The sequence below is a fragment of the Thermobia domestica genome, chromosome 10 (genome assembly GCF_964235325.1).
Source record: "Thermobia domestica chromosome 10, izTheDome1.hap1.1, whole genome shotgun sequence".
NCBI classification, from domain to species: Eukaryota; Metazoa; Arthropoda; class Insecta; order Zygentoma; family Lepismatidae; genus Thermobia; species Thermobia domestica.
Genome location: NC_137463.1, coordinates 232,073,345 through 232,100,026, shown reverse-complemented (window position 1 = coordinate 232,100,026; position 26,682 = coordinate 232,073,345). Strand labels below are relative to the sequence as shown.

Below are 26,682 nucleotides of genomic sequence, written 5' to 3'. Positions count from 1 at the left end.
GGTTGAATTGCTTGAAACCGTGATATGTTGTAGATATTGTTATCCTGACAAAAAAGTCTCAATGGGTACAACCACCAATCACTGACCGTTTGTCCACTACAGGACCACTTTTGTGAAAACAGCAGAAGGTAACAGTATTCTGGATTTCAGTGGAATTGCTTGAAACCGTGATATGTTGTAGATATTGTTATCCTGACAAAAAAGTCTCAATGGGTACAACCACCAATCACTGACCGTTTGTCCACTACAGGACCACTTTTGTGAAAACAGCAGAAGGTAACAGTATTCTGGATTTCAGTGGAATTGCTTGAAACCGTGATAGGTTGTAGATATTGTTATCCTGACAAAAAAGTCTCAATGGGTACAACCACCAATCACTGACCGTTTGGCCACTACAGGACCACTTTTGTGAAAACAGCAGAAGGTAACTGTATTCTGGATTTCGGTTGAATTGCTTGAAACCGTGATATGTTGTAGATATTGTTATCCTGACAAAAAAGTCTCAATGGGTACAACCACCAATCACTGACCGTTTGTCCACTACAGGACCACTTTTGTAAAAACAGCAGAAGGTAACAGTATTCTGGATTTCAGTGGAATTGCTTGAAACCGTGATATGTTGTAGATATTGTTATCCTGACAAAAAAGTCTCAATGGGTACAACCACCAATCACTGACCGTTTGGCCACTACAGGACCACTTTTGTGAAAACAGCAGAAGGTAACTGTATTCTGGATTTCGGTTGAATTGCTTGAAACCGTGATATGTTGTAGATATTGTTATCCTGACAAAAAAGTCTCAATGGGTACAACCACCAATCACTGACCGTTTGGCCACTACAGGACCACTTTTGTGAAAACAGCAGAAGGTAACTGTATTCTGGATTTCGGTTGAATTGCTTGAAACCGTGATATGTTGTAGATATTGTTATCCTGACAAAAAAGTCTCAATGGGTACAACCACCAATCACTGACCGTTTGTCCACTACAGGACCACTTTTGTAAAAACAGCAGAAGGTAACAGTATTCTGGATTTCAGTGGAATTGCTTGAAACCGTGATATGTTGTAGATATTGTTATCCTGACAAAAAAGTCTCAATGGGTACAACCACCAATCACTGACCGTTTGTCCACTACAGGACCACTTTTGTAAAAACAGCAGAAGGTAACAGTATTCTGGATTTCAGTGGAATTGCTTGAAACCGTGATATGTTGTAGATATTGTTATCCTGACAAAAAAGTCTCAATGGGTACAACCACCAATCACTGACCGTTTGTCCACTACAGGACCACTTTTGTGAAAAGAGCAGAAGGTAACTGTATTCTGGATTTCGGTTGAATTGCTTGAAACCGTGATATGTTGTAGATATTGTTATCCTGACAAAAAAGTCTCAATGGGTACAACCACCAATCACTGACCGTTTGTCCACTACAGGACCACTTTTGTAAAAACAGCAGAAGGTAACAGTATTCTGGATTTCAGTGGAATTGCTTGAAACCGTGATATGTTGTAGATATTGTTATCCTGACAAAAAAGTCTCAATGGGTACAACCACCAATCACTGACCGTTTGTCCACTACAGGACCACTTTTGTGAAAACAGCAGAAGGTAACAGTATTCTGGATTTCAGTGGAATTGCTTGAAACCGTGATATGTTGTAGATATTGTTATCCTGACAAAAAAGTCTCAATGGGTACAACCACCAATCACTGACCGTTTGTCCACTACAGGACCACTTTTGTAAAAACAGCAGAAGGTAACAGTATTCTGGATTTCAGTGGAATTGCTTGAAACCGTGATATGTTGTAGATATTGTTATCCTGACAAAAAAGTCTCAATGGGTACAACCACCAATCACTGACCGTTTGTCCACTACAGGACCACTTTTGTGAAAACAGCAGAAGGTAACAGTATTCTGGATTTCAGTGGAATTGCTTGAAACCGTGATATGTTGTAGATATTGTTATCCTGACAAAAAAGTCTCAATGGGTACAACCACCAATCACTGACCGTTTGTCCACTACAGGACCACTTTTGTAAAAACAGCAGAAGGTAACAGTATTCTGGATTTCAGTGGAATTGCTTGAAACCGTGATATGTTGTAGATATTGTTATCCTGACAAAAAAGTCTCAATGGGTACAACCACCAATCACTGACCGTTTGTCCACTACAAGACCACTTTTGTAAAAACAGCAGAAGGTAACAGTATTCTGGATTTCAGTGGAATTGCTTGAAACCGTGATATGTTGTAGATATTGTTATCCTGACAAAAAAGTCTCAATGGGTACAACCACCAATCACTGACCGTTTGGCCACTACAGGACCACTTTTGTGAAAACAGCAGAAACTAACTGTATTCTGGATTTCGGTTGAATTGCTTGAAACCGTGATATGTTGTAGATATTGTTATCCTGACAAAAAAGTCTCAATGGGTACAACCACCAATCACTGACCGTTTGGCCACTACAGGACCACTTTTGTGAAAACAGCAGAAGGTAACAGTATTCTGGATTTCAGTGGAATTGCTTGAAACCGTGATATGTTGTAGATATTGTTATCCTGACAAAAAAGTCTCAATGGGTACAACCACCAATCACTGACCGTTTGTTCACTACAGGACCACTTTTGTAAAAACAGCAGAAGGTAACAGTATTCTGGATTTCAGTGGAATTGCTTGAAACCGTGATATGTTGTAGATATTGTTATCCTGACAAAAAAGTCTCAATGGGTACAACCACCAATCACTGACCGTTTGGCCACTACAGGACCACTTTTGTGAAAACAGCAGAAGGTAACTGTATTCTGGATTTCGGTTGAATTGCTTGAAACCGTGATATGTTGTAGATATTGTTATCCTGACAAAAAAGTCTCAATGGGTACAACCACCAATCACTGACCGTTTGTCCACTACAAGACCACTTTTGTAAAAACAGCAGAAGGTAACAGTATTCTGGATTTCAGTGGAATTGCTTGAAACCGTGATATGTTGTAGATATTGTTATCCTGACAAAAAAGTCTCAATGGGTACAACCACCAATCACTGACCGTTTGGCCACTACAGGACCACTTTTGTGAAAACAGCAGAAAGTAACTGTATTCTGGATTTCGGTTGAATTGCTTGAAACCGTGATATGTTGTAGATATTGTTATCCTGACAAAAAAGTCTCAATGGGTACAACCACCAATCACTGACCGTTTGGCCACTACAGGACCACTTTTGTGAAAACAGCAGAAGGTAACAGTATTCTGGATTTCAGTGGAATTGCTTGAAACCGTGATATGTTGTAGATATTGTTATCCTGACAAAAAAGTCTCAATGGGTACAACCACCAATCACTGACCGTTTGTCCACTACAGGACCACTTTTGTAAAAACAGCAGAAGGTAACAGTATTCTGGATTTCAGTGGAATTGCTTGAAACCGTGATATGTTGTAGATATTGTTATCCTGACAAAAAAGTCTCAATGGGTACAACCACCAATCACTGACCGTTTGGCCACTACAGGACCACTTTTGTGAAAACAGCAGAAGGTAACTGTATTCTGGATTTCGGTTGAATTGCTTGAAACCGTGATATGTTGTAGATATTGTTATCCTGACAAAAAAGTCTCAATGGGTACAACCACCAATCACTGACCGTTTGGCCACTACAGGACCACTTTTGTGAAAACAGCAGAAAGTAACTGTATTCTGGATTTCGGTTGAATTGCTTGAAACCGTGATATGTTGTAGATATTGTTATCCTGACAAAAAAGTCTCAATGGGTACAACCACCAATCACTGACCGTTTGTCCACTACAGGACCACTTTTGTGAAAACAGCAGAAGGTAACAGTATTCTGGATTTCAGTGGAATTGCTTGAAACCGTGATATGTTGTAGATATTGTTATCCTGACAAAAAAGTCTCAATGGGTACAACCACCAATCACTGACCGTTTGTCCACTACAGGACCACTTTTGTGAAAACAGCAGAAGGTAACAGTATTCTGGATTTCAGTGGAATTGCTTGAAACCGTGATAGGTTGTAGATATTGTTATCCTGACAAAAAAGTCTCAATGGGTACAACCACCAATCACTGACCGTTTGGCCACTACAGGACCACTTTTGTGAAAACAGCAGAAGGTAACTGTATTCTGGATTTCGGTTGAATTGCTTGAAACCGTGATATGTAGTAGATATTGTTATCCTGACAAAAAAGTCTCAATGGGTACAACCACCAATCACTGACCGTTTGTCCACTACAGGACCACTTTTGTAAAAACAGCAGAAGGTAACAGTATTCTGGATTTCAGTGGAATTGCTTGAAACCGTGATATGTTGTAGATATTGTTATCCTGACAAAAAAGTCTCAATGGGTACAACCACCAATCACTGACCGTTTGTCCACTACAGGACCACTTTTGTGAAAACAGCAGAAGGTAACAGTATTCTGGATTTCAGTGGAATTGCTTGAAACCGTGATATGTTGTAGATATTGTTATCCTGACAAAAAAGTCTCAATGGGTACAACCACCAATCACTGACCGTTTGTCCACTACAGGACCACTTTTGTAAAAACAGCAGAAGGTAACAGTATTCTGGATTTCAGTGGAATTGCTTGAAACCGTGATATGTTGTAGATATTGTTATCCTGACAAAAAAGTCTCAATGGGTACAACCACCAATCACTGACCGTTTGTCCACTACAGGACCACTTTTGTGAAAACAGCAGAAGGTAACAGTATTCTGGATTTCAGTGGAATTGCTTGAAACCGTGATATGTTGTAGATATTGTTATCCTGACAAAAAAGTCTCAATGGGTACAACCACCAATCACTGACCGTTTGTCCACTACAGGACCACTTTTGTAAAAACAGCAGAAGGTAACAGTATTCTGGATTTCAGTGGAATTGCTTGAAACCGTGATATGTTGTAGATATTGTTATCCTGACAAAAAAGTCTCAATGGGTACAACCACCAATCACTGACCGTTTGTCCACTACAAGACCACTTTTGTAAAAACAGCAGAAGGTAACAGTATTCTGGATTTCAGTGGAATTGCTTGAAACCGTGATATGTTGTAGATATTGTTATCCTGACAAAAAAGTCTCAATGGGTACAACCACCAATCACTGACCGTTTGGCCACTACAGGACCACTTTTGTGAAAACAGCAGAAACTAACTGTATTCTGGATTTCGGTTGAATTGCTTGAAACCGTGATATGTTGTAGATATTGTTATCCTGACAAAAAAGTCTCAATGGGTACAACCACCAATCACTGACCGTTTGGCCACTACAGGACCACTTTTGTGAAAACAGCAGAAGGTAACAGTATTCTGGATTTCAGTGGAATTGCTTGAAACCGTGATATGTTGTAGATATTGTTATCCTGACAAAAAAGTCTCAATGGGTACAACCACCAATCACTGACCGTTTGTCCACTACAGGACCACTTTTGTAAAAACAGCAGAAGGTAACAGTATTCTGGATTTCAGTGGAATTGCTTGAAACCGTGATATGTTGTAGATATTGTTATCCTGACAAAAAAGTCTCAATGGGTACAACCACCAATCACTGACCGTTTGGCCACTACAGGACCACTTTTGTGAAAACAGCAGAAGGTAACTGTATTCTGGATTTCGGTTGAATTGCTTGAAACCGTGATATGTTGTAGATATTGTTATCCTGACAAAAAAGTCTCAATGGGTACAACCACCAATCACTGACCGTTTGGCCACTACAGGACCACTTTTGTGAAAACAGCAGAAGGTAACTGTATTCTGGATTTCGGTTGAATTGCTTGAAACCGTGATATGTTGTAGATATTGTTATCCTGACAAAAAAGTCTCAATGGGTACAACCACCAATCACTGACCGTTTGGCCACTACAGGACCACTTTTGTAAAAACAGCAGAAGGTAACAGTATTCTGGATTTCAGTGGAATTGCTTGAAACCGTGATATGTTGTAGATATTGTTATCCTGACAAAAAAGTCTCAATGGGTACAACCACCAATCACTGACCGTTTGTCCACTACAGGACCACTTTTGTAAAAACAGCAGAAGGTAACAGTATTCTGGATTTCAGTGGAATTGCTTGAAACCGTGATATGTTGTAGATATTGTTATCCTGACAAAAAAGTCTCAATGGGTACAACCACCAATCACTGACCGTTTGTCCACTACAGGACCACTTTTGTGAAAACAGCAGAAGGTAACTGTATTCTGGATTTCGGTTGAATTGCTTGAAACCGTGATATGTTGTAGATATTGTTATCCTGACAAAAAAGTCTCAATGGGTACAACCACCAATCACTGACCGTTTGGCCACTACAGGACCACTTTTGTAAAAACAGCAGAAGGTAACAGTATTCTGGATTTCAGTGGAATTGCTTGAAACCGTGATATGTTGTAGATATTGTTATCCTGACAAAAAAGTCTCAATGGGTACAACCACCAATCACTGACCGTTTGTCCACTACAGGACCACTTTTGTAAAAACAGCAGAAGGTAACAGTATTCTGGATTTCAGTGGAATTGCTTGAAACCGTGATATGTTGTAGATATTGTTATCCTGACAAAAAAGTCTCAATGGGTACAACCACCAATCACTGACCGTTTGGCCACTACAGGACCACTTTTGTGAAAACAGCAGAAGGTAACTGTATTCTGGATTTCGGTTGAATTGCTTGAAACCGTGATATGTTGTAGATATTGTTATCCTGACAAAAAAGTCTCAATGGGTACAACCACCAATCACTGACCGTTTGTCCACTACAGGACCACTTTTGTAAAAACAGCAGAAGGTAACAGTATTCTGGATTTCAGTGGAATTGCTTGAAACCGTGATATGTTGTAGATATTGTTATCCTGACAAAAAAGTCTCAATGGGTACAACCACCAATCACTGACCGTTTGTCCACTACAGGACCACTTTTGTAAAAACAGCAGAAGGTAACAGTATTCTGGATTTCAGTGGAATTGCTTGAAACCGTGATATGTTGTAGAAATTGTTATCCTGACAAAAAAGTCTCAATGGGTACAACCACCAATCACTGACCGTTTGTCCACTACAGGACCACTTTTGTAAAAACAGCAGAAGGTAACAGTATTCTGGATTTCAGTGGAATTGCTTGAAACCGTGATATGTTGTAGATATTGTTATCCTGACAAAAAAGTCTCAATGGGTACAACCACCAATCACTGACCGTTTGGCCACTACAGGACCACTTTTGTGAAAACAGCAGAAGGTAACTGTATTCTGGATTTCGGTTGAATTGCTTGAACCCGTGATGTGCTGTAGATATTGTGATCCTAAGAAATAGTTTCAATGGGCACAACCACCTATCACTGACCGTTTGCTCACTAGGGTCACTTTTTAAAAACAGTAGAAGGTAACAGTATTCTGGATTTTGATGGAATTGCTTGAAACCATATATCGTAGATATTATCATCCTGACAAAAAGTCTCAATGGGCACAATCACCAATCACTGACCGTTTGCTCACTACAGGGCCATTGAAAAAAATGGCCGAGTATAACAATGTTCTGAATTTCGGTGAAAATGAATAAAACTGATATGTTGTAGATCTTGTTATCGGTAGAAAAAGTCTTAATGGTCGTAATCATCAATCATTGACTGTTTGGGGACTACTGATCCACATTTTTAAAAACATCCTAGATAACGATATTTTAGATTTTAGTGAAAATAAACGAAACTGTAGATGTCGTGTTCCTGAGAAAAGGTGTTAATTTGTGGTTACCGAGCAACGTTAGGTCAGTTAGTAGAGCGTTTGTTCAGATTCGGAAGGTTCGACCCAGGTCGATCATTATCTCTGTGACTTCCAGGGCTTTCCTTTGTCCCACAAAATGAATATCGGTATGTTACCAATGCTTAAACGTGTTAGCTGCTGCTCACCACCTCTCTTCACCGGGTTGTGTGATCGGATGAGATGATCTAATCATTTTCACAGTTTCATACAATTCCACCAAAATTCCAGAATATAGTTACTTTTTTTTTTCCCCCTTCTTAGTGGTTTCAAGCAATTCCACCGAAATCCAGAATGCTGTTACCTTCTGTTTTGTGAAAAGTAACCCTGTAGTGGCCAAACGGTCAGTGATTATTGGTTCAGCCCACTGAGACTTTTTCTCACAATCACAATGTCTACAACATATCACGGTTTCAAGCAATTCCACCGAAATCCAATTTTCATAACGGTTGTGCTGATCCTTTGCTTTAAAGATTTTAAAGTTAACGAAGATAGATATATGCTTAAAAAAATAGTGTACGTACATATAATGGACATAGTGAGAGAAAATAAACTGTTGTACATATCGTATTGAACTACAATATTTATTTATGCTACGAATTAATACGCATAAAACTTACAGTGAACAATAAAAAAAAATAAATAAATAAATAAAAAAGCCTACATACTATTTCCAAGGTAAAGACAAAACGTAGATGCTATGCCCTTTTCAGCGCTCTTTCCTCTACTTTTGGCTCCCTTTTGATCTATTGTGTATATTATGCTCTTTGTTCCATGTCTCTAGACCAGCTAGAGAATGAGTTATTGGTAATTTGAAAATAACTATGGAACTTGCACTTCGTTCAAACACTCGCACGGTATCTAGGGCCTTACATGGCAGTCGACTAAAGGTTAAATGTATAAGTAGGGTAACAAGAAAACGAAGACCTTTACAGGCAACGTAGTTCCTATCCCTAACCTCTCACAGAATTTCTAAATATTTTTGTAAGCGCTGTATTCCGGAACTTGAAAATTTCCGTTAAAAAGTACATTTTAACATCCGTTGTTCACAACTCAGATTACGCCTAATTAAAAGTTTTTTTTTTTTTTTTTTGTCTTTAAATTTATGGGACCGTGAAATATTTCCATTTAAGGTAAATTTCCGTTTTATAAGGAACTTGTTGAAGGCAGTTTATACTGTATTAAAAGCCTGTATTCAAAACCATATGTTCTTGTTTAAAAGAAAATAAATGCATTTGAAATTACTTTTTGTATCCAGTTATGTGTAGATACTAGAATATTTTCTTCTAGCGTAACACTGTCCGTTTCAAACAGCAATAATTTACAATGTATAGTATTGATACTTTAAATGGAATAAACTGATTTGAGCGAGTCATGGAACATGAATGGAAAGAAGGTAAATTTATCGAAGACTTAGTAGGAAAGTTTCGAGAGACCGAGGCACATATCAAAGCAACACAAGCTCACATTTAAATACTCTCATAAACTCCTTAAAGGAAAACTTGGGAAATTATCTCCTTATCTCAGAAAGTAACTGCTACGACAAGTTTTAGATTTTGTAAAGCAAACATTTTAATTAATTAATTTTAAGTATGCAAAAAAAAAAAAAAAAAAACTATGTTGCTTCATAGTTGTATAAACTCCTTACGAAACTTAAGAAGGCCAAAAGATACGGCGCTGCTAAAGTTTGAGCTTTTACTGCCGAACGAAATAGATATGTCCTTTTCTGAGAACAAGCTTACTTTGAAATATTATTTCTTTAGCATACACTGCAAAATATATTTTCTTCATTAATCCGTTGTTTCAAAACATACCTTCTAGAAGATTTTTCTTTCGGTATTCTTATACTGCCATAGGACCATACGATTTCAAATCCACACACACACACACACAACAGTAGCGAACTTCCGAGATGGGTGACGTGGAAATTTTGTTGTTGATGATTTGACACTGTCATTTATATCTCCTTCCAAACAGATAACAGCTATGCATCATTACCAGGAGAATGAATCATTCACCCCTGTCTTATTCTCCCTTCACATGACCTTGGAAGATATTCTAAACTGACAACAATGACCCATTTCAAGGTCTTGAGTCTATTTATATTAGAAATTTGATATTCTATTTATGAGGAAAGTTGTTTAAAAATTATCATTTTATTTGTTCCTTTAAATATGCATTTATATGCAGTTTCGACATAAACATGTACTAACCTCCGAAATATGCAAATATATGCACTATAAAACTCTGCTCTTTTATCCCAAAATAGCTTAAACGAATTTGTTTCAAGAGCATACCAATATCACATCAGGAATAAAACATGCAAATATGCAAAAATCCGAAGTCTAGTGATCATACATTAAGGTTACCGGACACCAGAGTATTTATTTATAACTATAGTTCCAGATACAGCACATCGACCATATTACACTGAAACATGTAACACACACTGTCCGTACTGTCTAGTGCTGTTCTGGTATGGCCTGTTAGTTTTTAGTATTCCGGTGGTCTTACTACTGTAAACAAATCGTTTTCTAGTGATATGTGGGCGTTTTAAGTGACCAAGTACAATCCAATAACATAGCGAGTTCCTTGTGGCCATATGATATTCTGCACTTTTTCAATTCCGATGGGAGCTCATGTGATTCAGATTCTACATTAATTTAAAGGTTCATGTCTTATATACCCTTAGTGCTGAAAAAGACGTAAGCTCAAACTAAACAACCATGGTGGCTTAGTGGTAGAGTTCTTACCTCTGGTCCCGGGAAGTAAATTTGTGGTGGACAACATCGTGTCCGTGAGTTTTATCGGGATACTCCCGTTCCCTTCTACATTAACATTCGACCAGCTCTTCCATCATCATTCACTTGCATTATTTATCCGTCTCCTTTAGCCCAAAAGGCATAATCATGGGATGTTAAACTGAAAGATTTAATTTCAAACCAAACCATGAGACCTGTCTCAGCGTGGTTAGAGAAACATGAAAATGAGCTTCATGACCTTTCTTGGCCCACCCTACGAGCAAGGCATCGTGGAAAAATAAACCTCTACTAAAACACATATACAAAAGTCAGACTTGTCCTAAAAGGAAATGAAATTGACACTGTTTAAATGTGCAATATGTGCAATACAGTGCTACTGAGTTGCAGTTTTTCTTCGTGGCTAACTCGCTTGATCCCAGATTCAGTTTTCGGTGGTGCGCTTGCGTCGGATATAAAATCAAGTAGTTGGTTGGTTAACATGAAAAATAGGGTTTTGTTCAACACGAAGGCTATTTGAGATTTGGATCTATAGTTTAATGTGGGGTTCGAACCACCAGTTGGAATTGAACTCGGGTCTCCCGCGTGAAGGTGCATACGCAGAATCAAGTAGTGGGTCAGATTGCGTACTGAGTCCCATCTCACATAGTGTCTGCACTGAATGGTAGAAATCGGATGAATGGAACTGGAGCCAGCATCCCATTGAACAGTGACTATTGGTAGTACTATCCTTAGATTCAACACATGCGCTTTTTAGAAGTTGGTCACTAGTTGAGTTCTTCATGAAGACACTGTTTTCGATGTTAAATTAGTTTCTTTAAAACATTAAGGAATTAGCCAGATTAAGAAGCAACGGAACCTAGTCTAGAAAACTACAGCAGATTTCAGATGAGAAGCGGCATGGCCTTGAGTTGGCTTTACGCGGCATCCAATTGGCTTTAAGCGGTGTTCACAATTCGCGACAAGCAGTTCTGCACGCTGACTTCTCGCGCTACTGCGAATCTTGACAATAGCAGAGGCGCTTATTAGAAATATTGTATTAGCACATTAACTGCTCACTTTACGAAGTAGAGGAAAGAATTACGAACACATACGTGAAAACTACATCTTTTTATGACAACTGGTTGTCATGATACACGCTTTGAAAGGTTTCCATATAAAACAATTAGTAAAACGAGCGTTGAGTCCCGTCTAGTTTCCAGTGGATTTTTCTTCGATTTGGAAATGGAACTCAACTTTTATTAAAGGATAATCAGGGGTGTAACCAACAGGTTGTTCTAGGAGAACATTACTTTCAGGGGGAGGAAAGCTTTTCACACATTAAAAACAGAACAAATGACCTATTTCAGAATATGAAAGCATTTTAACTCACCATGTATACTATACACATATTATGTTTTCTCGATGCTACCTTAACAAAAGACGGATCTTGACAGTACTGAAGTTGAAAAGCGGATTGTAAGAGATAAATCAATAAGCTATTCATAAGAAAACAAATGCTGTTTCTAGCAGTCTGTTTATCCGACTTTGTGTTTATGTAGGTTAAAATACTAAAGGGAAAAACTCGAAAAAATATCAACTCAGATATTATTATGCAATAATATAGTAGTGAGAGATCCTGGGGGGACTGAGGGAGCCAGGGCCCCTCATTTTATTTGTAAATGTGCAATATTAGCGTTAATTTGAATGCAATTTGTCTTAAAATCATCATATATGCTTTCTGCATCTGAATGCACCCCCCCCCCCCAAAAAAAAAATTACAGAGAAATCAGCGTCCTTGTAATTAGGTACAGAAACTGTATTGATGATGTTTTCCTTTTTCTTTTTTTAAAAATCGTATTTTATTATAAACGTTCCTAATTTGCATTAACTATTAAATAAGTTTACTAAACATATACTAGATGAACCTCATTTCGGGGCTGGAAATAGTTTGGAAAGTCAAGGCCCTCTTTTCCCCCGTTTCTACACCCTTGAGAATAGTAAGCGATCGAATTAAATAACAAGCCTCTGCAATTTGATTCATATATATATATATATATATATATATATATATATATATATATATATATATATATATATATATATATATATATATATATATATAGGCCTATATTCGATTCCCGGCGGGAGCTCATGTGGAAGAACAGAAGGTATGGACATTCGTAATATTGTTTTGAAATTGCCTTCATGCAAGATTCTTCCTTATTCGACAGAAGAAACGCAGTATGATTTTTTTTTCTTCGTTTCAATACCTTACGTATGTGTGGCCAATTACGTACTCCTTCTTTACTCCTCTAGCAGGGATGCAAAAGCACCAGGCGTCTGAGTGGTGTCATAAATTATTGTAACCCAAAACAAACTCGACCATATCGTGTTGCTTACGAATCAGATGGATTGTTGTTGTGAGACCTACATCAAGTATAAGAGTATGTTATTATAGGAACAGACGTGGAAGCAAAGGAGCTGATTGTGTGTGTAGGAACGCAACTTCTCTTCTAGCATAAACAGAATTTATCAGTGTCTAGGTTGCTTTCTTTCGTGGTAGTTCATTTGTTCTCCAAAATCATAGTTGATAATGTCTTTAAGGAAACCGAGTACAAGTGCGGAATTTTCTTAAAAAAAAAAAAAAAAAAAAAAAAAAAAGTGCTACGAAGTGAAGCTCGAAGAATTATTTTTTGTGTTTACAATTTTTGGAACTCATAATAAAAAATTTACAAGAGTCAGATTCAGACAATGGCGAAATATTAATTGACATAGACGATAGTGAAAGTAGTGTTGAAGACGAACGTTTAGCAGTTCCACTGGAATAAGTTAATAGGTAGGTTATTCAGTTGCTATATATACTTCTAGGATACACAGCCAAAATCTTGAGTTTGCTGGAATAGTATATTTACATTGTGAATAATGTTGCCAATGTATGTGTAATAATCTCAACTAGAGGAAGAGCGAGAAGGGAAAGGGGAGTCCGAAATCCGGCAACACCGCGCGGAATATCGCACAGCATTGGCTACTGCCCGTGATGCTTTACATCTGAAAAACACAATAGAATTAGTGGTTTTGAGAGTCAATATGGTGACTACGTATCAGAGAGTTGTATACGCATATTTGATTGCTGGTAGCCTTTCTTAGGTTGCAGATAGAAATGAGGCAAAAGAAAAAAAAAAAAAAAAAGAAAAATGAAGTTCCATCATTGTCGGAGGTTATTTTATGTACAGCGGAGGACACTTCTAAATGGTACATCCCTATGGAGATTTACGGCTAAGTTGTACCATTTAGAAGTGTCCCCCGCTGTACCTTCTTACCTCAGACATCATTTAAAAAGTTGCATAAGTGAAAAAAAGTTTCATTTGTAATGTGTATGGAAGTCTCTTTAAATCATGTGCTGTTTACTCTGCACGTCATGGAATTGAAAAGTTCGAATTCGATGTATGTAGTAAGTAGTTGGTCTTCAAGTGCTACTATGAAACTCATCGTAATTGTGATATTTGTGGTAAAGGCTTTTATAACAGATTTAAGTTCATTGATTATATTAATATACACCCAAAAACAAATTGTATATGTGTGTAACACATGTAACAATCGCAAAGCGGTTTGTCGTTGCATGTTAAAATCCATTAACCGATTGAATTTCATGAGCATGAATTTTGTTAAAAGAGTTTTCGTGAACGATATCGCTTAAACAGATATTTAATGCAGATACACAGGGGAAGGAAAGTTTGCGAGATATGTGGGAAAGCTGTTGCGGTCACTCGTTTTTAAGTAATCACATATGTTTCCATACATACGAGCCTTTTCTGTGTAATTTTTGTGAAAAAAGCTTTTGTTTCGCACAATATACGCGTCATACACTGAAAAGATCACACGGGGGAAGAGCCGTTTTCGTGCGATTTCAGTCAAAGAAGCCCACTGGCTATTCATAAACGACTTCATACTGAAGAGAAACCATATGTACCGTATACCGGTATGATATTTACAGCAAAGGATTTCATTCTAAATCCTCCGTGATGCACCATAAAAAAATCATAATAAAGAAGCAGTGAAAAAATATATATGTGGAAGTTAAAAATCAAAATATACTTTACATGTGATTCTATGCAGTAGTTAGGGAAATTACGTAGGAATAGATACTTGCGTGTAAGGGCTTAAAAAAATGTATTTAAGTATTTGTATTTAATAGTTCATACTAACATAATTGTCTTGTAGTGTAATTATTAGCATGATGCCTGATAAAGATAGTTGAGTAAATAAGTCACTTTCAATCGTTATTGTGAATGAATTCTTCATTTTTGGGCTTTACCTGGTATTGAAATGAGTAGGAAAATAAAGTATGTCCAAAGATATATATATTAAGGGAAATGTAGTCTTTCTATAATCGTTATTTGAAGTAACTGCATTATTTTATTTTTATTTATTTATTTTTGTAAGATGATGTGTATTTAGCTAGAAAATGAAGCTGATTTTAAATTGTTTTGCGGAAAAAAGAGTGTTTGCGATTGCAGATTAGTTATACAGTATAAATTCTTTATTAATCTTCTTGTGTCACAGTCTTAGCTGTATTGAAACAATGTTACATATATTTTTGTATCTATATAGTAATTTCACTAAAAGTGTTGTAGCGATAGTGTTTTCTTTCTTATGTGTAATGTTGGTGTGAGTGTGCACAGATCGATACTGTTAAATCTTGCGATTAATATTCAGCATTACCAAAGGATATGGAAGTTTAGTCCAGATGGATTTATTGAACTACACTTGATATTTGGACTACTGTACAATGAGTTTTTGACCATTGAGCAGTAAGAAAGATTTGCGTTGTCATTTATTCGAGTTTTAATGTTTATGTAGAAGAGTGAGGTAGGATGGATGTTTTGAGTATTAGCTAATATATCTTCATCTCTTGTCATAGGTGGAAAAGAGAATAATAAGAAATTTGCCACACTGTTTCGTAGGTGATTGAAATTAGAATATTTAAAACAGTATACGAATATCAAATTAAGATGAAAATATTTATTACATGCAGTAATTCTGTATTGTAGGGCTCATAGCGTGTCACTTTTTTTAAAACTAAAAGTTACTTTTTTTTTTAAGGTTGACACTAAAAGTTACTTTTTTTTTTTTTTGGGGAGGTAAAGTGACTTTTTCGTGTGATTTATGTTTTGCATTGACAGTTTTCTAAGAAAAATGTTATAAAAATAAATGGAAAAAGAGAGAAACTTGGCACATGTGAAACAGTCAGCTTTATTCTCACTTCAGCTTTTATTCTTTCTAAAGCACAGTGGATGGTTAAGCTGTGTCTATTCTTTCTTCTATCATAATAGTCTTTTAGTTTTCTTTCGTAATAGTTGACGCTCCGCTCAACGATGTGTGTGTATGGTTCATCATGTTCTTGTGTTACGCTTCTTGTATGCTCTTCTTAAGAGTAGGGGATGTATTTGAATATTTCATGGCTGTCAGAACTCTCAATGCTAAGTTAAATATAATGTCTGGGATGAAGAAATTCGGAAATAGGCCAGAACTGGTTCCACTTACTCAGAAGTTCTTACATCTGCTAAGTCTGCTTACCGTAACTACAAAGAATACTTAGAAAACCTAAGAAAGGAGGAAGCTCAAAAAAAAGTAAAGAAGAAAAGATGAAACAGAACAACAAAGAGAGAGTTGATGGAGAAATTGACAAATGAAAAAGGTGCAAGATAAGATTTTGGTCACTTTTCAACTATTTACCAGATACCAGATCATTATGATCCCTGGTATTGCATAAATAATTTTTACTAGATATTTAAGATGCAAACTAATACGTAGGTAGTAATTGATAGGTGCAGTGGAAGTGCATATGTTACTTATAAAAGTTTTTGCATCAAAATACAACTTGGTCAGTTTTAAATTGAAGCGATAGTGGTCATTCACTTACGTAATAATACTACAGTGAAATACATTTAATGAAATACTAAAAGCATTGCGTGTAATCATACGCGATGTGATATACTTCTTCGTTGACCCTGTTTAGCTGTATAATTGTGAGTTCTTTTTTAAGATAGAAAAATGGGTGACGTCTGTGACACGAATACTTTAACAAAAACATAAACAAGGGAAAATCTTAACATGCCTGTGCTGAATGCATTGATTACTATAATCATTGGTTTCTCAGAAAATTTTAAGAAAAAATCATTGATTTACAGATCGCTGCCAGTGTTCTGCTACTTCTCCTCTACACGAACACTAATCGTCAAAAAGTTTCTCCTCGTACTGTAACTATGGGGAATGAATCAACACTAACCAGTGTAGTTTCTGAATAGCGGAAGGATACAAATAGTTCCGTACATTGCCACTTAAAAGTTAGAGAAAACAAAGAATAGTTTTTCTAAGTAGTTATATCGATACTTCCTTTGATAGCGTAAATGAGTCTCCACTTTTCAGCACCGAGAGTATATGAGACTTGGATTTATATTTTAAGGTGGAATCCGAACACCGTAATGTGTTCAGTGCTCTCCCACCGGGAACCGAACATTAGGCCCTGTGCGTGTAGGCGCTCGCGGTAGCCACGAGGCAAGCAGAGGATGGAGGTCAAATTTAGTGGTCGTTATTAAAACAATCACTTCATTTATTAGCATGAAGTGTATTAAAGTAATTGCGTAATTTTAAGTTTGTTGCTTTGAAGTTGTATTCAGGGCGAAACGAATTAGATGAAGAAAAAATGAAATCTTTCAGTTTTACGTCCCACGTTTATGCCGGTTAGGTTAAAGGAGACGTTGATGATGAGTAATGAATGAAATGGTGGAATGAAGAAAGTGGGAGGAAACGGGAGAACCCCGAGAAAACCCACGCACACGGTGTTTGTCCACCACAAAGTTCACTTGGCGGGGGCTGAGATCGAACTCGGGACCCCAAGCACCAGAGGTGAACGCTCTACCACTAAAACACCACGGCCCCGTAGATGAAGAAAATACGTTCATATTAACTAGGCAAGTGCCTGAAAGTCTTTCCTTCTTTACTGTTATACCATGTAAAAATTTTTGAAATGAGAAACTTGTGAATAGCATTTTAAATGTTCTCCTTCTCGAATTTTGAAAACAATGTTATATAAAGTTACAATGAAGTTTATTTATAAATTTCAAACTATACTTTCGTTTCAGGAAATTTACTACACTTTCTGAATAGTTATTGCTAAATTTATTGATCTTTTTACTAAAACATATTTGTTGTTGAACGTTAATCTAATAGCTCTACAAACAATTCGAACGTTGGAACTAGAAAACCCACGGCTTCTACCCATTTGCACGTTTTCTTTCCTATCGAATGACTAATTTTCTTTGATTCTTAAATTTTTCAGGTTTTTCTCTTCAATAATATTTTCCCGTGTTATAATGGGAAAATAAATGTTGAACGTACTGTTCTCTCTCTACTAAAATTAAAATAGGTTTCTTTTAAACAATGCCAAGGGGGAAGCCGCGAATATATATGAATTAGCCTTTTCTCGATCCATCTCTGTTGCCAATACAGACAACCAGGTCTATTCAGACTGTTTGAGAATCATAAAAAATAACTTCAACGCCTTGCGTGGCTTACTCGATGTCCGAACTTAAATATTATTAGCATCTGCATCTGTAGTCGCTTGTAGAGCTTCAGCATAAATTTCATTCTCCATCATCGCTGATGCAACTGAACGTAGTAAGGCATGAGGAATGGTTCACTGTTTCTCTGGAAACAGTTCATAAGTTGTATGCCTCAGTTCGGTGACGAATACCAGTTGTACTACAGGCTAAAGTTGATCCAGTGCTGTGTTAATCGTATCAGGTATGTTATATTTGGTTAAGGTGTGTATATAATTTTGATGATTATTTTGATATATATGGGCGCTAGAAATGCAAAAAAGCCGGCTTTTTTGAATCGTTTTTTTTTACATAAAAAGCCGGCTTTTTTGGGGGAAAAAACGTGAATTTTGGAAATTTTGGCTATTTTTCATTTTCATGGTTTTTCTATCTAAATAGCTTTTTTTAATAATATATTCTATAGTTAGATAAGAATTCCATGACCTAAATGCCATATTTCACTCTGAAATTCACCATCAAGATGGATGGAGCACATGTTTTACGAATTAAAGCTAACATGAAGAATATAGTATTTGAGGGCAATTTTAGAGGCTATTTAACTTTATTTTAACTTTTGCGTTATCGACATCTTTTTTTCTTCTGTAGAACATTTTAGTTTGTCATCCGTGTTTCATTTCTAAGAGCTTAGTACTCTAGCTTCTAGCGCAAAAGTTAAACTTAGGTTTTTCTATATATCCGTCAGAGCGTACGTTTTTCAATATATCCGTCAAACCGTACTTCCACATTTCTGTTATACTGTAGTTGTGCAATGATTTAGCAATAATTTTCCGGATACAAGCTTGAATACCAATTTATACAAATAATCAGTAGCGGATTTAGAAAAGTATTTTGGGAGGGGTTTCTCTGATTGTTTCGTTTTCTAAAAAGTCCTGATTTTATTTGGGAAGTGCTTGAAGTTTATGAGTACAGGCATAACTAATAATTCGTTTTGCTTATATGTTTAGCAATAATCTTCCGGATACAATCTTGAAGTTCATTTTATACTGAGAATCAGTGGCGGATTTAAAAAAGTATTTTGGAAGGGGTTTTTCTTACTAATGTTTAGATTTTCTAAACATTCGTAATTTTTATTTGACGGGAGCTTAAAGTTTATGAGTAAAGGCATAACTAATAGATATTTCGTTTGTTCTAGACATTTCGTAACTTTGGGGAACAGGCTTCAGTCCGAAAGCCCGCCCCCCCCCCCTAACCTTCGCAAAACCGTCACTGCTGGTAATTAGTAATAATAACTATTTAAAAACAATAAGAAAGGAAGTCCGCCAACTCACACTACACTATTTCTACATTCACAGATAGAATGAAGAAAAGCTGGTCGAATGGTCGAATGCTGGGTTGAATCCCGGACTTCCCGATAGAAGCGCAAAAGCTAACCACTCAGTCATGTTTATTGTGCAGTTGTATTTAGCTTAACTTAAATATATTCTGTAGTCCTTTTTTTTTTGGGGGGGGGGGGTCCGTAATAATATGTTGAATTCCTCTCGTTAAAAATTCAGAAAACTTGGGGATTGGGTAAACCGTGATGGTGGTTATATAAAACTTAACTGTAGAATTTCAAGAATATACACAACGCAAAGCTCTAGATGTGCAGCCTTTAAGTGTATCATATAAATCTGAGTATTTCTCTTATGCTTTATTTTAATTTTGTTTTGTTTCGAAAAGAGGGTATGGAATATTTTGAAGTTTAAAAAAAAACTACATACAATTTTGCTAGTTATTTGTATTTTTTTTAAAAAAGAAGTGTTTACTTTTAGGGTTGGATGGTTTACACCAGTTGTTTTTTTTAATTGGTTTAAACCAAAAATAAATAAATAAATAAATAAAATAAAATAAAAAGAACGAAAAATGCGAATCGTGTGAACTTCATGGTACGTTTCCACATATCAAACCATCTGCATTAGTTTTATTTCCTTTTCACCTTTTAATCAAGATGTCCCATGTTCAATTCTCGGTCGAACCACAACCCATCTTTCATGCGTATACCAAGTAGCGGTTCGGATGTCACTTTAAGCGAAAGTCTTCTCCTTGATAACCTCGGTATTACGTAAAGATGTTAAGCCGAAACATACGAAACGAAACCAAATAGTATATTTTTGCATGCCTGAATGCCTCTTGTTTTATAAAGAAGCTAAGATTGCTTAAATATATTGATAGAAATTGGCAAAATTTATCGATTGCCTACGTAGCTTCCAACATTAGCTTGGATTGGACGTTCAATGATATCTACATACTAAATTTGTAATTTAATACCTCAGTTTTAGCGTACTGATTATGATACGTTGACCTCTAAATTTTACATACAAAGCAATAACAGGATTTTCTCCGTTATTGTTTTACATTTAAAGTAATGATGGGATTTTCCCGATGGCTAGGGCGGGAGTTTCTCAATTTAAGAAATTTACTGACCGGACTTCTTTAAGCTTATGGGACCTCTTCCAGCATAACCCTGTTGTTGCATAATAACATCAAGACGAAACAAACTTATTTCTGTGAATATGCAATATAAATACATAAAGCAAAATATCTAAATCAAAAAACCTGGTTTAAACTCCCCCCCCCCAAAAAAAACGGGTTTTTGGCATTTTCAAAAACAACCATGGTTCTTGCCAACCCTGCTTACTTTTGTATATAGGAGGTTAAAAATTTTTTATTATATACATTGGCTAATCCTTTGGAATTCATAATGTAAATATGTTGAAGAAAAATTGTTTGAAATATCTTTTCGAAATTCATGGTTTATTTTCGAGGTTTTATATTATTATCGGCATCAACCACTAATTAAGTGACTTTTTGTGTTATAGAGAAGCGAAACAAAGTCTGTTTTATCAATTTAAAGCACAATTTTGAAAAAAGCCCAAAATTTTCCAAACAAAAAAGCGAAGCAGAAAAAACCGAGTTCTTTTCCAACTCCGAGTTTTTTTTTTTTTTTTCGAGCCCTTGCATCTCTAATGGGCGCTATGTGTAATACGGTACTACTGAATTACTATTTGTTTCCTAGTGGATAACACGCGATGTTCCAGATAGAATTTTGATTGTAGTGCTTGCCTCGGGTACAAAATAAAAGTGGTCGAGATCCTACTTTTAAACGCTCAGCTTACATAATCTCGTTAAGAAATCACACTAGAGCTACATTTTGATTTAACAGTTAATGCTCTCGTATATCCTTAGGAGTAGCGTGTGTACTGGTTACGTGAAGGCATTGTTTTTCGATGTTAAATCAATATATTTAGACAATTGAGAAACAAGTCGGATTATGAAAAGACGAAGTGTAATCTAGGAAAACAAGACAGATTGTATTGAGAGTAGTATTGTAAAGAGTTGGAGAAAAAGGAAATTTTGGAAAGAAATCCAGTTTTTTATTTTTTTTCAGGAAAATTTTGGGAAAAAACGAAAAATATTAGTACTTTGTTACGCAGTCATTGCAAAACTAAATTTGGGTAGCATGTGTTAAATAATATCCTTTTCCTGTTGCATCCATTACTTATCTCTTTATATATACTAATATTATACTTACTGTCAGGACCACTCAGTCCCATCTCCCTTCAAAGATACAAGCAAGCAAACATACTTAAAAAAAGAGATTTATTTCTTGCAAGCAAAGGTATATAGGGTGTCTCAAAAGTCCCCTGACATAGGGTAACTGTTATTATCAGAGTTACAATAAAATGTAAGAAGAGAAACCGTCTACAAATATGGTGTTTTCAATCTAAAGTGAAGATTTTTTTTTAAAATTGGACGAGTCACTTGGGCTGTTCACTCTTTACGCGCCCAATGTTAAATGAAAATGCAACGTTGCCATTTACCTGGACCTTATAATGTTAATGGATCAATGACTATATGTCCCTGTGAGGGAAAGGCCAGATATGATGGGAGTTTGGGTTGGAATCCTGCATATCCCTGATTGGGAAAACCAGATATAAGAGTACGGGCTCGAACCTTAAACCTTTCTAATGAGAAAACCACTTTAAGAGATTATTCAATTCCCCAGTCTAGTGGAATCACTAGATAAAAATTAACGAACTACAATACTGGCAAAATAACTCCAGATTCACTCCCACGGTTTCAGGATCCGGGCGTTATAATAAACTAGGCATATGCCGTGTGCCCACCATCACTGCCGTGTCAGGCTGTGGATAACTTCATTAAAATCTGTAACAGAATACACGAAGTGGGATATGCACGCTAGTTCAACACCAGATGAGTAGCGGAATACAAAATAAATGTTAAGTTTGCTCCACTTCGAAGATACTATACCTTAATCAAATCCTGGATCAAGTTAAGTCCTACCCATTGAGGGTGATATCTTTCAGCCACTAAGAAGAAAGCACAAGAATATCAAACACACATTATATTATTATTAGATATTCTTACTTTTCAAAAAATAAAAATGACTTGTAGGTAAGATTTGTATTGACTTTCACTTTCACTACACAAATCACATATGAATATAAAACAACACAACAATATTTTGAATATGGATAATTTTCGCTTATAACCAAATTGGCCCATAAATGATACGATCACGGAACGATACCGTTAACACGGACGATTTTCACGACCGACGGATGTGGTGAATCGAGCGAAGATTATTGAGTTCACTACGGACACTTCATTTCCATCGTTGTATAGAAATGAGTTTGTTTGTCATCTTCAGTGTCGGGATCGTAGTGGTAGACGTAGTAGTACCTTCTTCCATTTAACATTTGAAATAAATTAAATGACGATATGCGTTAAAAACACATTATTTACGTAGTAAGATCACAAATAAAAGAATATTTAACAAGACATTACAACACCAAATTTTATGAAAATATATCTTATGAATATTTCTTCTTTTTCTACTGGTGGATTTTGCTTCTTTGAGAGCATCATTTAATACGTATGAATGCTGTTAAGTCCTTTTGATGCTCTGCCGCGTCTAGCGTGGAGCGTCCGTTCGTTGCTTATTCAATAGCGCAAGAATACACTACCAGACTAAAATATAGTGCTCATGAAACATTTAATTTTCACTTTATTGTTCCACTGCTAAGGAATGATGAATTAATTGTTTCCCAATTAAACTTATATAGGAGATATTGATGCGTTCATAGATGTGAAAAAATTAATGATTACAAATAAAACTGTCCGGAGAAGCAGGGCTGTCTGGAAAAGTGAGGCACCTTTTGGGTAAAAAATTCCTTTGCTTTACTCTCCTCCGAATGTTGGCTTGTTGCGTTTTATTTCCAAGAATTGGCGTTAGGAAATACGAGGGTTGATTTAAAAGTTTGTGTCTATCCGTATTGTCACAACCTACACCATAAGTGAATGAAGTTCCTTTCTTTTACGCTTACGTGTCGATGGCAACCCCCCATTTCAAACAGTAACTTCATTCACTTATGTTGCGGGTCCTCCAGGTAAATGGCAACATTGCATTTTCATTTACATTGGGCTCATAAAGAGTGTACAACCCAAATGGCTCGTCCGATTTAAAAAATTCCTTCACTTTAGATTGAAAACATCATATTTGTGGACGTTTTCCCTCATACATTTTGTTGTAACTCTTATAATAACAGAGTTACCTTATGTCAGGGGACTTTTGAGACATATATATAAACTGAGGACTTAATGACCTAATTAATTTTTCATATTAAAATTGTTTAACTAATCTATGATCTTTGCCGCATTCACAAAAGCTCTCTATTGACTTTTATCTGTAACTACCAACTGGATCCAAGTGCTACATTGTATTTCTATTTTTTGCGAGATCTTAATGTTGTCCTTAATCTACTCGTTGATTTTCCTAGGTTTTTTCTTTCTTAGATTGGTTTTTTAATTAAAATCTTGAGAGTGTTGTACTTTCTTCCATTCTGGTTACCTAACGTGCAAACTTGATCCTCCCAAACGTAATGACTCTTGCAATATTAGATAAACCATATAAACTGTGCAGTTCCTCGCTGTGAAATGTTTAATTAGTATAACTTAAGTTCATTGTTTTCCTATTGCAGTGATAGAGGAATTATATCTACAATTTAGAATGTACTAGCAGAATTGATTATGTCTTACATATGAACGAATGACCTATAATAGGACGCGAAAATCGTTCAATTTCCGTAGGACAAGAAAATTCCTATAATAATACCATACGCTCGGCTCTGAAAATTCAGTCTTCTAAAAAGAAGTGTGTGGTGAGATTTGTTTTAGAGAAGATTACACATAGTTTTCTTTGCAACATGCGAGTTCAGAAGATCTTCCCCGCCCCCTCCTTGCTAGGACTGAGTCCAAGCCAACTTTCCTGTTTCCGTTTGGTAGGTCTCTGGTTGCATTAAAGTAATGAGTTGATTTGGTTTGATTAAAATTTAGCATTCTTTTTAGCACTGAGGTCATATGAGACCTAGACCTACTGCGATTTACACCACACGAGCTCTCGCTGGAATCGAATGCATGTTTCCCGCACCAAGTGATGAATTGAAATTTTATGGCTGTTACCAACTAAAATTAAGGAAGACTTAATATTGGACTAAGGAAGAAATTGATTAAGTGCTATATATGGAGTATTGGACTTCATGGTTCAGAGACTTGAACATTAAGGAAGTTAAAGAAGAAATATTTAGAGAGCTTCGAAATGTGGTATTGGAGGATGATGGAAAAGATAAAATGAACAGAAACAGTAACAAACGAAGATGTTTTAAAAAGGATAGGAGAGAAGAGGACGCTTCTAGCTACCATCCTTCGTAGGAAGGTCTATTAGATTGGACACATCTTGCGAAGAAATTGTCTTCTTCATACCGACATAGAAGGAAAGATGAAAGGGAAGCGAGAAATAGGAAGAAGAACAACACAAGTGGTCGATGATTTGAAAAATAGAAGAAAATATTGGGAGTTAAGAGGAAGCTGAAAATCGAGAAACAGAACAAACATTTCCAGGCCCAAACTGAAAATTAAGAAGAAACACTCATGAGTCCCAGGAGAAGCAGAATACTGAATCCATCTTAAAACATCAAACAGTATGTGAAACTCTCTAGGTAGAAGCTGTACAAATTTTTCATTTCACTTCTCTTTCAATAATGCATGCTCCAACAATAGTACACAGATTGTTTTTTATTTTACCAACTAATAATTATTTTCTAATTGCGGGAAAAACTTTCCCTTAAGTGATTTTATCAAGTCTTTGTTATAAATACAAAGTGATTTTACTAAGCCTTTAGCAAATATGTTCCATGTATTTCATAATAATATCTGTTCTCAATAACATTTACGAAAAGACCAAACCCGAAATTTGATAAGCAATAATTCGGAAACCAAAGGCTTAAAAGAAAGAAAAAAAAGACTTCCTAAATAAGTCAAATTCGACCTGCGTGCTAAATTTGGGTCAGATCAAATGAGTTTTGTAGATCGGGTACAAATTTTCTTTTGAGTTAACCACGATTGTATATAATTCCAATTTGATACGTAGGCTTACATGTTTTGGCCTTACATTAGCTAGGCGCCAGGCTCATATTTCCAGACGCCATGGCAGTCTCACACCCGGATTTTTCGACCCCTGTCATACGATATACATACTACCTTCAGATTGACTTTTAAAAAAGAGAAAACAAAAGGACTAGAATGGTTACAATTATAATTCAGAAAGTTCTAAATTACACAATATTTGTCATATAGAGCCTGTTAAGGATAAAAAAATATTTTGACTTAGGATGAACAATACGTATGTTCCATAATGATCTTTATATAAAGTTTAAACTATAAAATAATTAGCAGCGTATCCGTTCTTCGTACGGGAAGAATACGGCTTATGGGAAATATGTGAAAGATATATGAAACTTTTCTGTGATTTGAGAATAGTTGTTGATACAAGTCCGAATCCATTGATGTTAAGTACGCGCCTACCTTGTTTTTTTTCTCTTAGGGGTCAAATTTCGTAGAACTCCATCTTATCGCTGGCCTAGGGTACATGTGAAATATGTATACAAAATTTTGAAGTTCTAAGTTAGGATATCTAAAGAACAGCTACAAATTTCTAAGACTATTTTTTTTCTTTTTTAGAAGTCACATCCCCCGTCTTGTCTACATTCAAAGGTACAGAATTTCAAGGCTCTACTCCCAATAGTTCTGGAGATCCAGTAATGAGTGATCAATAGATTTACTCATAAATCTGAAAGTTGAATTAACATCTCTGGATTCATTCAGTTGCTCCCACGTGGCAAAGCGGCTAATGAACTGGGTTCGATTCCTGGTGGAAGCTCATGTGGTTTGGATTCCACGTGAAACAATAGGCCCATGTCTTAAATAGCCTTGCCCCAGAAAGGGGCGCTCAACTACTAATTAAATCTTTCTTCATTCTGTTTCATTACCATTAACTAGGAGCATTTCGTCTATCATAATAGTCGTATTTGAAGCAGAAAATGTTAAATTTTAAATTTCGTTAAAGATAATGTATGTTAGGAGAAATAATACACGAGCGAAACTTCTTTTTGTTTGTTTGTTTGTTTGTTTGTAATTTTCCAACTTTTCCAGGAAAAATAGGAAAACTATTTTTTTCCAGCGGTTTAAAAATTTCCTGAAATTCTAAAGCATTTATTGGGAGTCGATGCAG

General features: G+C 36.1%; 1 protein-coding gene across 17 annotated transcripts in view; it reads left to right on the top strand.

The window, feature by feature from the left end:
* Positions 1 to 26,682, top strand: part of LOC145663063 (uncharacterized) — a 287,238-nt gene that overhangs the window by 97,465 nt on the left and 163,091 nt on the right. The window lies entirely within an intron of this gene.